Source organism: Drosophila subpulchrella, unplaced genomic scaffold (assembly GCF_014743375.2).
Source record: "Drosophila subpulchrella strain 33 F10 #4 breed RU33 unplaced genomic scaffold, RU_Dsub_v1.1 Primary Assembly Seq106, whole genome shotgun sequence".
Classification (NCBI taxonomy): domain Eukaryota; kingdom Metazoa; phylum Arthropoda; class Insecta; order Diptera; family Drosophilidae; genus Drosophila; species Drosophila subpulchrella.
In genome coordinates this window covers 182,281-195,705 of record NW_023665448.1, presented here as the reverse complement: position 1 = coordinate 195,705, position 13,425 = coordinate 182,281, and the positions used below count along the sequence as shown (strand labels likewise).

Genomic DNA, 13,425 nt, shown 5'->3' with positions numbered 1-13,425 from the left:
AAATCCCAAAACTACGGAAGAGTCAGGAAAAACGACTGGACCGAACGGGAAGGAGGTCCACTTTCAGGTTCGAAGCAGCAGTGTGAATGAGGTAAGGTTTGGTTAGACTTAGTACCTGACTACAAGAAGGAAACACACGATCGAGAGGTGCGGTTATATATTCCTTACCATTTATTCACTTTGTCCTCACTCGGGTCCGCTACACCGCTTTGAGCACATGAGAATCTGGTCGAACTAACCTCAGCTGAATTGTTTATATATATAAGTGACGTATACGCAAATACCCTGGATACCAAACCCAACATACAACCTGTATATCCCGAGATACCCATTATTCCAATTGTCAATAACATAAGTCCAGAGACTACTATCGCAGTTATTCAAATCAATCCGACATAAACATTTAACCCCTCAGACACAAATCTTTCCCACGCCTTCAATCGGCAGCACCAGAATTATAAACACTTCTCACGCCTTTATCGACGACGGTAGACATAAACAATATTCAAACATTTAAACAAAGGGTCCAGCCTGAGAACCCATTCGTCAGCATAAAAGCTTTGGCCAATCCAAATTAATTAAATAAAAGATGCAGCCTAGAAGAAACTGTTTCATCGGGCCACAGATTTTACCAATCAAAATTCTCAATCAAAGTCCACTTTCGCTGCTCGCGTCGCTGTCACCGCTAAAAGCCGTAGTTATAAGAATAATGCATTTTGTAAAATCAGTTTAAGATTGGGGATCTAACTCGAAAGAACTTTACCAATAAAAACTCCGCTGTATATTAAAATAAAAATCGCTTTTTTTTAATATATCCCGAAGCATAAAAAATAATTGGCGCTGTCGGTAGGATACAAGTAATATCCTCGCGAGTGACTACCTAAAAAGGACTTTAAAAAATCACTTCGCGAAAATAAAAACATTATTTGTATCCGCAAATCGAACTTACCAACATTAGTTAAATCACGAATTAGGATTTCTAGTGTCTAACCCAGCGATAATAAATCTAATTAATTTCGCCTAAAAACCATGAAAAATGGAATTGCCATCAACATCAGCAGCAGCAGCAGCCGTGGCCGCAGCAGCAAAAGCATCTCAAGCCCTCTCAGATGTATCCATGAATCATTTCCTTCTGCAACTAAAACAGATAAATAAATTCAATGGAGACCCACTCTATTTGGCTCTCTTCATAAAAGAAGTCGATGAATTAGTCTACCATTACCCTACAACATCAGAAGGCCAAAATCAAATTATCCAAGCAGCCATCAGGAACCTCCTAGTTGGACAAGCCAGATCACTCTTGATGAGAAACATACCACAGGTCTGGAAGGAATTGAGAACCCTACTTATCAGCGAGTTCAACGGCGCAACACCTCCACATCGAATGATAGCAGAATTACGTGAGACTAAATATAAAAATAATTTAAGAAAATTTGTTGAAGAATTAGAAGAACAGACTAGTAGAATTTGTTGTAAATTGAGCTTAGACATAATCCATCAAACACAGTTCTAGTTTCGAGAACATTGAGTGATACATTAGCTGAAGTGATTCGTGAAAAATTACCAGTCAAAACTTTTATTACATTAAGTAAATTTGATATTTCGTCTCCTCTTAAATTAAAACAAGCTGCCCAAGCTGTAAATCCATAAACAATCGTTCTTATATGTTCAAAAACTCTCAAGAAGATGATGAATTTCAGGATTTTAAAACATCAAAATCATACTCAAATACAAAACCCAACTATCATTCAGATAATAACCAAGGGGGTAGATTCCAAAATAACAATTATCAAAACAAATATAACAACAACCAGCAGAGACAGAATAAATTCGACTCTAATAGAAATTGGGGTAACAACAATAGTTCTAATAATAATAATTCAGGAAATAATTATTATCCTAAAACTTTTCAAAACAATCAAGGACAGGGTAACCAAAGTACTCAGAGTACCAATGTTCCCCAAAAACGTCCCCGAGTTTCAGATTCAGATCAACAACGTAAGTCTGAGCCAATGGACACATTTGAAAATTTTCAGACAAAAATTAAAATTGATAATAAACCATGCCTCTGTCTTATCGATACAGGATCAAGCATAAATTTAATTAACGAAAGCTTCTTTAACTACCAAATTAAAAATAATTCTACTAAAATTGAAACAATTGGTGAATCTGTAACTTTGAATAAATATATTCAGTTTAGTATTCCAAAATTATTTTCATCTAAGCAAACATTTTTTATAAAAAACTTTTCAAAACATTATGACATTCTTATAGGAAGACAAACTCTGAAAGGATCGTCAGCAAAAATTGATTTTATGAAAAACACCATTGAATTACATAATTATGAATTCCCTATGGTAAATATAACGGAAAAATGTAATCAAACTGCTTCAAATGTAGTAGATGATGAAGAATATAATTATGCCTTGCAAACGGACTTATCTGACAATAAAATTAGAGACGATCACTTAAATAATGAAGAAAAAACTGAACTTCATTATTTAATGTCAAAATATTTTGATATTCAGTATCATGAAGGTGAAAATTTGACTTTCACGAACGAAATCAAACACGTTATAAAAACAAAACATGAAGAACCGATTTATAGGAGACCATATAGTTATCCTTACATTTACGATACAGAAGTAGAAAAACAAATTGAAGAAATGATAAGACAAGGTATTATCAGAAAATCCAAATCTCCTTATTACAGTCCAATTGTAATGGTACCCAAGAAAAGGGATGCATCGGGCATACCCAAATTTCGTATGGCTATTGATTACAGAGGACTGAATGAAATAACTATCAATGATAAATTCCCTATTCCGAACATGGACGAAATATTAGACAAGTTAGGGAAATGTCAATACTTTACAACATTAGACCTTGCTAAAGGGTTCCATCAAATTGAAATGGACACAGACTCTATTCAAAAAACTGCATTCTCCACTAAGAAGGGTCACTATGAATATACTAGAATGCCCTTCGGCCTTAAAAATGCACCCGTTACATGACATAATAGGTACCCATTGTCTAGTATATTTAGACGACATTGTTATATTTTCAACCTCTTTACAAGAGCATATTCAATCTTTAAAAAAAGTATTCGAACGTCTTCGCAGATCGAATCTCAAACTACAATTAGATAAATGTGAGTTTATGAAACGAGAAACTGAATTTTTAGGTCACATAATTTCAACTGAAGGAATCAGAGCAAATCCAAATAAAATTCAAGCTATTCAAGATTTTAAAATTCCAAACTCTCCAAAACAAATAAAATCATTTTTAGGCCTTTGTGGTTTTTATCGTAAATTTATAAAAGATTTCGCAAAAATTGCCAAACCAATGACTCTCTGCTTAAAGAAAGGAGCAAAAATAAATATAAACGATCCTAGTTACAATGAAGCGTTTGAAAAATTAAATACTTTAATAAGTAACGATCCAATTCTCATATATCCAGATTTTGAAAAGAAGTTTGATCTAACTACAGATGCAAGCAATTATGCATTAGGTGCTGTACTATCCCAAGAAGGGAAACCCATTTTTTTGCCAGTAGAACTTTAAATGAACATGGGTTAAATTATGCAGCTATTGAAAAAGAATTATTAGCTATCGTATGGGCGACTAAGTATTTCCGCCCCTATCTCTTTGGATAAGTTTTAAAATATGTTCTGACCATAAACCACTTGTTTGGTTACACAATATAAAGGAACCTAATATGAAATTACAACGTTGGAAAATAAAGCTTAAAGAGTTTGATTATGAAATAAAGTACATTAAAGGAAAAGAGAATCATGTAGCAGATGCTCTATCCAGGATTACAAAAAAGGAATCAAAAGATAACAAAATTTAAGAAGTATTTCAAAATGAAGACGATGTAGACACTACTGCGGCAACAGTGCATAGTGCACAAGAAGATAATGGCGATTGCATACAAATTACCGAACGACCAGTTAACGTTTTTAATCACCAACTTATATTTGAATAGGGAAATCAAGACATTAACGAACTTACTCACTACTTTAACAAAACTATTAATAAAATTATTTACAGTGACATGACTGAGACTTTGGCGAAAGACATAATTATAAAATTTATATGTGGACACAATTTTGTTATGTACATTAATAATGACGAAGATTTTGCAATTTTTCAACGAGCCTATATGAAATTAATTAAACCAAATACTGGTACGAAATTAATGAAAACTTCAGTAGTACTTCCCAACTTGCCCACATATGCAGACTTTCATGAAAAAATATTAGAAATACATGAAAAAACAATACACCAAGGTATTAAAAAGACTTATGACACTTTTAAAACGAAATACTACTTCCCAGACGCACAAAAACTTATTCAAAATATTATTAATAAATGTGAAATTTGTAATTTATGCAAAGCAGAGCACAGAAAAGTTGCTCTTCCGTTTGAAAAAACTCCAGAAACAAAAAATATTCGTGATAAATATGTTATAGACTATTACTTTATTGACCAACGTAAATTTTTAACATGCATCGACATTCATTCAAAATTCATTTCTATTATTGAAACAAAAACCACAGATTGGATTGAAAGTAAAAAAGCTCTTCTTAAAATCGTTAATATGATAGGTAAGCCGAAAACAATTAAAATGGATCAAGATCCTGGCCTAGTATATAAATCATTACAAAATTGGTTACAAAAGGAAAATATTAACATTGAAATTACAACTAGCAAGAATGGTATAGCCGATATAGAAAGGGTACATAAAACAATCAATAAAAAACTTAGAATTATTAATACACTTACGGACGCTGAAGATAAGTTAATGAACATAGAAAAGGCAACATACGTTTATAATCACGAAATAACCCACGATGCCACAGGTAAAACTCCTGCTGAAATATTTCTTTATGGAATAAAACCAAGCAAAAATATGCAAAAACAAAAAGAACATAAGATAGATAAACATAATAAAGACCGCGAGGAACATAAAGTAGATCTGGAATACACTAAAGTTGAAAAAGAAATGAAACGTAAAGCTAAATTAGTAAACCCATTCAAAAGAACAGGAGCGTTAGGGGCGTTAATAGGGGTCATAAAGTAGTAAAACACATAAGTAAATTTAAAAAAGCTAAAATACAAAATCTCTCTCCTCATTCCAGGGAAACTGACAGTACTGATTCTGATAATGAAAATGATCATGATAGTGACATGGACGAAAATACCATTGACAACAGCTCAACAAATTACTTCGAACAACGGTTATTTACTTCTGAACACAGGGACTATAAAAATACATCTAAAGTATGAACATCATATGATTAAAATAAATCAAACTAAAATATTTGAAACATATCAGGAATTTATAAAATACGAAAACCAATTTAAAAATGTACCAGACATTGCATTAACATTGAAACAATTAAAACATCATCGAGACAAAAACGGGGATTAATTAACTTTTTAGGGACAGCTCACAAGTATCTATTTGGAACATTAACTGAAGATGATAAAAAAGAGTTGGAAGATAAACTACAAAACTTACAAGAAATGTTAATTGAAAACAAAGAATTTAATGAAATAATTCAAATAATAAATGAACAATAATAATAAACAAGAAGAAAAAGCTTTGCACATTTTTAGATATTCCTTAAATATATTCCTAGAATGAATGAAACAAATGAGCTTACAATTAACAAGAGTTGGAATATTTAACCCTAAAATACTAAAACAAGAGTTGGAGAACATAAATGAAGAAAAATTACTCTCAATCGAAACTTCAGCTTGGTTAAGCAGTCAAACTAAGGACACTTTTATTCTAGCCCATATACCCACTTCTTTTAAAGAAACACAAAAATATAGAATTATTAAATATCCAAATAATATGGGCCGACAAATTGATATAAATGATAATTATGAATATTTTGTAAATGACGAAAAGAAAGTATTTTACTTGGAAAATTCACCAAATTCATTAGCAAATATTTTAGACCAAAAATTTATGATCACTGATCAATGTATCTCTCAAATCCTTACTAATCAATTTGCGAAATGTCAACACACTTTTGTATCAGAAAATGAATCTTTAAAATATATTGAGCCTAACATCATTATTACTTATAATATAAAAGAGACACAAATTAATCAAGATTGCGAAATGTTCAACAAAACAATTCAGGGTAACAATATAATACAATTAAGTCAATGTACTTTAGAAATAAGAGATATTAAAATTACAACATCAAAGAAAATAAAAGAATATAAAATTATATTATCCAGCACTAATATTACTTTATATGAACCAATACGATTGTTAAAACTTAAAAACTCTATTACTTATCAACAAAAACAAGAATCAATTTATAAGTGGATTGTTTTTACAATATTAATAATTATACTTTTAAGCATTACTACTTACATCATATTTACCTATAGGCGCCTAGCCAACAAAAAAGAAATTTTGTTTAAATTCAACAAGGATGTTGAATCTTCTAAAGGAGGGGCGAGTGACGTATACGCAAATACCCTGGATACCAAACCCAACATACAACCTGTATATCCCGAGATACCCATTATTCCAATTGTCAATAACATAAGTCCAGAGCCTACTATCGCAGTTATTCAAATCAATCCGACATAAACATTTAACCCCTCAGACACAAATCTTTCACACGCCTTTAATCGGCAGCACCAGAATTATAAACACTTCTCACGCCTTTATCGACGACGGTAGACATAAACAATATTCACACATTTAAACAAAGGGTCCAGCCTGAGAACCCATTCGTCAGCATAAAAGCTTTGGCCAATCCAAATTAATTAAACAAAAGATGCAGCCTAGAAACCGTTTCATCGGGTTCGTCACACGCTTTACACAGGAAATTCCCATGGATAAAGGCCAGGAAAATTCAGGGGGTCTCATTTTTTCGGACCTGACCCCCTGAATTTCCCTCGCCTTTTTACATAGGAATTTCTTATGGAATTGTATATTGAAAATTCCTATGGTATTCTATATAGGAAATTCTTATGGAATTGGATATAGAAAATAACTATGGAATTGAATATAGAAAATTCTTATGGAATTGGGTATAGGAAATTCCTATGGGATTGGTTTGGGAAAATTTCTTCAAAATTGCCTCAAAAAAATCTCAAAATAATTTTGCTTAAATTTTTTTTGTTCTTCAAATTATGCTTTATTTAGCTAGCTATTTTAATCTACATCAAAAATTAAAGACTATTAAGGAACTTTTGGCAACTAAAAATTATTTTAGTCCTTCTTGGTTATTTTTTTAGTCCTGGCGGCATCACGGACATTTTTAAAGTGGTCCTTGAAACTAGAGCCGTCAGACCTGGTGGCTTCTGGTAAATAAATACAAAATGTAGTAAAAATAAAATTTTTAAAACACAACATTTCAGACTGTTCCTTACCAAATAGTGCATTATTTACATTGGCATAGTTAACCAAACCAATCTGCCCACAAGATTCAGTGTAATTCATTTTACAAATAAAATCGCGACTTATAATGCGCTCCAATTTTTTCACAAGTCCTAATGGAATCAAAAGCTTTCTAAATAAAGTAATCTAAAAAAAAATGAAATTTAGAGTAACAGTAAAGGAAGATAACAAGAAGTTTTACATACGTATTTTTCGGGAGACTCCTTGACTTTTTCGTCCTATGCGGAGAGCTGTTCTTCAGAACTTACAGGGAGCTCCCCTTTTGGCTCCAACATATTAGAACGCATAGCCTCCAATGTCACCATTATTATACCCGTTACTCGTAAAGTAAAAGAGTATTCTAGATTCGTCGGAAAGTATGTAACAGGCAGAAGGAAGCGTTTCCGACCCCATAAGGAATATATATTCTTGATCAGGATCACTAGGCGAGTTGATCTAGCCGTCTGTTCGACTGTCCGTCTGTCCGACTGTCAGTCTGTCCGACTGTCCGTCTGTCTGTCCGTCCGGATGAACGCTGAGATCTCGAAAACTATAAGAGCTAGGCTATTGAGATTTGGCATGGAGATTTCTGAGCTTCTTGCGAAACGCAAGTTTGTTTCAGCAGCGTCCCACGCCCACTCTAACGCCCACAAACCGCCCAAAACTGTGGCTCATACAGTTTTGATGCTAGAATAAAAATTTAAACTGAAATGTATTATTCTCATCAATACCTATCGATTGACCTGAACAAAGTTTGCTCACAAACCGCACACAAACTTCAAAAAATCGTTAATATGAACGAGTATATCTCGGAAACTATCAAAGATAGAGAATTGGGATTTCAGATTTAGATTCCGTAGCCTTGTACGCAGCGGATTTTTGTTGCGTGAATATGTAACGCCCACTCTAACGCCCGCAAACCGCCCAAACCTGTGGCGCCCACAATTTTTATAATAGATAAAAAACTTTAACTGAAATGTATTAGTCTCGTCAATACCTATCGATTGATCCAAAAAAGCCACGCCCACTCTAACGCCCATAACGCTTAAATCTGTCTACCGCCCACATAACCGTATATTGTGATCAGGGGTAGATGGAGCATTTAAGTCTCGCTTTGCTGCTAGCATGTCTCCATTTCCCTTTTGTCCCTTTAGCTGAGCAACGGGTATCTGATAGTCGAGGTACTCTACTATAGCGTTATTCCTTGTTTTTGACAGAGTTTGCAACATTAGTTCTGAAAAATATTTTTAGTAAATTAACTAGATCAACATTATATAGAAATTTCATACTCATCATATCGTCAATTTTTTGTTCCATACTTATCAAGGTTTCCGCTGTTGTTTCCCCTGTTGTATTATCAATTATTTCGAACGTGCGATCCATTTTGTAGCTCTGTAAATGAAATCCAATTAATTCAAAATAGTACTTATAAATAAAAAAAATGTTGTGTTTTCCATTTTATAAATAAAGCCATCGGCAACGTTCTCAATAGTTACGATTATTTAAAACAGTTCAATAAGCACAGGTGCAGGTAAACAAAGGACCGTGTGTGGGTGTTGGGTGTGTATTGTTTTTTCATTAAGGAACTTACTTAAGAAGTGCAGGTAGACAATTGGCCGTTTATTAGGTATTATGGACATTTGTTTTTCCAGTAAGGTACTTAGTGAAGAAGTGCTGGTAGATTGGGTAGAAATTAAAGGGCTCAATTGAAAAAATTGCTTCGTATTGGTCGGTTACCTGTTGTAGGTTGGGTTAGGTTAGGGCGGCTGTCGGACTGTAGTTCGACACACTTAGACCTCTATGGGTCCATTGTGATACCGCATGATCTCGTTCTTTTTCCTTCTCTTCGGTCCCATAACTTATATGTTTGAACCTGTGTTTAGCTGATCAGCTGACTTCCCCCCGGAAGATTTAATAAAAGCACTTACGTTTTTAAGATTAATCCCCGACATTTCGGTAAGATCATCGATGAAGGGGTTTCCTAAGTGTTTCATTCTGAGTCTGCATAGGGCTGGGCAGAAGCAGAGAAGGTGTTCTACCGGTTCTCCTTCTTCTTCATCCCTGCAGCTTCTACAGAAGTCATTTTTTGGGGCTTTTAGCCTGCCGGCATGTGTGCCAACGAGCCAGTGGCCTGTAAGAGCTCGAATCAGCATGCCACACTCTGTGAGGCTGAGTTTGAGTAGTTTAGAGGTTTTTTATTGTTTATCGCAGACCATGTCTGGTGAGAGATACCACACTGTGGTGCGTTTTGCCCATGGGTGTTGGCTAGTTTTTTAAAATAGTTGTTTATATATAGCTTGCAAGTTGCCATGGGCATGTCGACATTCTCCTTTCCTGGGAGGAGAGGCATGATGGTGCCCTGCCTGGCCAACTCGTCCGCTATGCAGTTGCCTACGATATCCCGGTGACCCGGAACCCATATTAGGCTGATAGTAAATTGACTAGCTATCTCGTGGAGAGATCTGCAACAGTCTGCAATTGTACGGGAGTGGTCCGGGAGCCTGATTGACTTCCTGATATCTAATTGTTCGGAGTATACACCTCCGCCAGCTTGTCCTTCTAACTTGGAGCCATCTGTATAGAAGCAGATTGCGTCCGTCGTGCACGGTCGGCCCTGCTCCCATTCCTCTCTATCTGGAATCAGGGCCTCAAAGGATGTGTAACTATATTCAATGGAATTGCATAGATCCGTTATCTTCGGAATCGATTTATCAAGCTGGAGAATTTTTGCATGGCCATAAAATTGGTCTTTCCACTGCCCGGTGTACCTCAGTCGAATAGCTGCCGATTTGGCCCTTTCCATGCCTGCTAAGTCCAGGCTAGGGAGGTTCAAGATCGCATCTATTTGTAAATAGAACAAGTTCCGTTTTTGAGAGATTTACCCCAAGTCCGTTCTCTATCGTCCATTCCGATAGTATTTTAAGTTTAGCGGTCATAAGATCGCAAAGTGTTTGTGGATATTATTCATTAAAGATGATGGCGACGTCGTCTGCGTATGCCACTACCTTACAACCTCCTCCTTCCAGAAAGCAGTAGCTTATTTACTGCGATATTCCACAGGAGGGGTGATAGTACACATCCTTGCGGTGTGCCTCTTTTCACTAGTCTAGTCTGGGTTGAGGTCCATAGTGTGGCTGTGACCATTCTGCTTATCAGCAATTTATGCTCTGTGAGAGATTCTGTTATAGCAATGGGAAGCACGTTATTGAAGGCTTCCTCTATGTCCAGGAAGTATATCAGTGTGTATTCCTTGATGCTGAGTGATTTCTCGATGCTGCTTACCACCAAGTGTAGCGCCGATTCGGTTGACTTACCTTTGGTATAAGCGTGTTGTGCCTCTGATATTTGTGTCGGGGGGATAGTGGCCCTTATGTGTAGACTTATCATTCTTTCAAAGCTCTTAAGCAGGAATGATGTAAGGCTTATTGGCCTAAAATCCTTTGCTGTGGTGTGGGTGGCTTTCTCTGCCTTGGGAGTAAAAACCACCTTCGTTTCTTCGTTTTCTGGCTACCGCCAGAATGGAGTGGAAGATTTTTTTCAACCAGTTTATAGCTATTTGTCCTGCTTTTTGGAAGTGGGCCGGTGTTATCCCGTTCGGTGCCGGCGATTTGTATGGTTTGAAATTTTAAACGGACCATTTCATATTGCGGTCTGATAGGAGGAGATCTAATTTGATTCTTTCTCCGGCACATCATTCTGGAGGGTGACCTGTTTGTTGGCTCCCTGGAAAGTGAGCGTCTAAGAGCAGGTCCAAGGGCTTTCTACTGGAGTCTGACCATGATCCATTTGCGTTCTGAAGATAACCCAAAGGCGCGGCTGTCTTAGAGAGTATTTTCCAGAGCCTTGCGGCATCAGTTTTTTTTCTATAACAGAGCAGAAGGTCTGCCATGCAGTTCGTTCGGCTCTTCTAATGGCCTTTTTGTACGAGGCTAGTTCATGCTTGTAGTTCTGCCAGTTAGTCTCCTCATTTCCCACCTTTGCTCTGTTAAACAGGCATCTGCAGTTGGTTCTGAGGATTGATAGTTGTTGGGTCCACCAGGAGGGTTTTTTCCTTCCCCTTGGTTTCCCTGTAGGGCATGCAACTTTGAAGGCAGTGTTGCATGCTTCTGTGAATTTATCTACTGTTCTGTCAAGCTCCTGTGTCTGTAATGCTTTCTGGCGGTTCCATGGGGAGGATATTCGTCAGAACTTCTTTGTACCTGCGCCAGTCGGCTCGTCTGGGGCTAGCGAAACTGACCGGCAAGGGCGAATCAAGGGACAACATTGATTCTATGATTCTATGGTCTGAAAAAGAGTGCTCGTCAGAGACTGCCCAGTTTTTGACTGCGCCTACGAGTGAGTCTGATACCAATGTTAGATCTATGATCGTTTGGCAAGTTTAAGTTATGAAGGTAGGGACATTGCCCTTATTGCATAAGAATAGGTTCGAATTTACAATTTACATTTACGATGGGCGTTGGCGTCTCAGCCTATTACCAAACCTTTCCTGGGCTTTTCGCATTCCTCTGCCAGTCCCCTGACCAGCGCATCTGGGCGGTTTTCCTTCTCAAATGCCAAGTAGGCCGATAGTATTAGAGGTTTACGCCGATGGTTTCAGCAGCGGCGGCGGCGTAGAGTTCTAAATTACCCAGCGGCGGCGGCGTAGCCGTTAGAAAGAACCGGCGGCGGCGGCGGGTACGCCGCCGGTGAAATTGTCGGCGGCTGGCGGCGTAAGCATTTAATAAACTGATTTTTTTTTCCTTTTATTAATAAGTGAGTCAAGCGAAATAACAAATTAAACTAAAACTAAATAAGAGTCTTTTCTTGACTTGATAATTAATAAGTAAGTTAAGCGAAATAACAAATTAAACTGAAATTATTGACTTCATAATTAATAAGTAAGTAAAGCGAAATAACAACTTAAACTAAAATTAAAACAAAATAACAGTCTTTTCTTGATTTGACAGTTTTGAGATTCATTGTCTTTTCTTGACTTGACAGTTTTGAGATTCATTGAAATTGATTGAAATTGAAATTAGTTGTCTTAGAATATGATTGAATTTTAGCACTGAAACAATTTAAAAAATATAATTTTGAACTTGAAATAATAAATTTAATTGTTACCATGAAATGATTGTTGTTTCGTCTTCTTTTTTCTGTTCATCCAAACACAATTTGCAAAAAACCTTGTCTTCTTCGATGAACTTGTTTTCTTCTTTAGCTTGCAAGACACCAAAAAACTCCCACACTTTACTTTTACGACTTGCGTTGCGCTGTAGTTCAATTGAATACATGTTCAATGCCTTATCCATCTGTTTGTTGGGATATTTAATTCTTATACATAATTCTTAATCCAAATATAACACTGTAAAACTTACTTCGTGAAATTAATTACGCACTCAGCTGTTAAATGTTTTAGAGATGGGACACATGTAAGGAGATGGGAGATGAGACATTTAATCGATAACTGAAAGCGATTATTGTCGAAAAATTTTTTAGGATATATTAATAATAACCTTTTTTATTTATAAAATGAATAAAAATTTGTATGACGCCGAACGCCGCCGCCGCCGCCGCCGCGCCGGTTTTTACGTGACTCGGCGGCGGCGCGTCAAAAAAGCAAAAAATCGGCGGCGGCGGCGGCGTGGCTCGGCGGCGTATATGTCTAGATAGTATCCTTATAGAGCCGCTTTGCAGCTCCAGGCTTACTGCGGTGTTATCTCCGTTGCTGTAATTGCGAAGCAGAAACTTACTAAGATGCCTTTTGGCTAATATGCAGGTTCGAATTTTACCTTCCTTGGGGTCAAGCAAAAGCTTGTATTCCTTTGTTCCTAGTCCAGCAACCTTCTCTCCCACTACCCAAGGTTCCTGTACTAGGACTAGGTCGGCTCCGCCTTCGGTCAGCCGATGCAAAAGTGCAGCAGACGCTGCTTTACTGTGGTGCAGGTTTATTTGTAGAAGTCTTATTGACATCTACAGCTGCAACCTTCACCACAGTGACGGCGGCCTCCTCTGTGTCGCTGAGGTCT

General features: G+C 36.5%; 2 long non-coding RNA genes across 2 annotated transcripts; both read right to left on the bottom strand.

The window, feature by feature from the left end:
* Positions 1-7,230: 7,230 nt before the first annotated feature.
* On the bottom strand, positions 7,231-7,776 carry LOC119558513. Its single transcript, XR_005220228.1, has 3 exons — positions 7,624-7,776; positions 7,411-7,564; positions 7,231-7,341 (listed from the first exon to the last, which is right to left on the bottom strand). It is a non-coding gene; the product is annotated as an uncharacterized LOC119558513 (long non-coding RNA).
* Positions 7,777-12,198: 4,422 nt separating this feature from the next.
* Positions 12,199-12,812, bottom strand: LOC119558509. Its single transcript, XR_005220223.1, has 3 exons — positions 12,775-12,812; positions 12,521-12,708; positions 12,199-12,464 (listed from the first exon to the last, which is right to left on the bottom strand). It is a non-coding gene; the product is annotated as an uncharacterized LOC119558509 (long non-coding RNA).
* Positions 12,813-13,425: the final 613 nt, after the last annotated feature.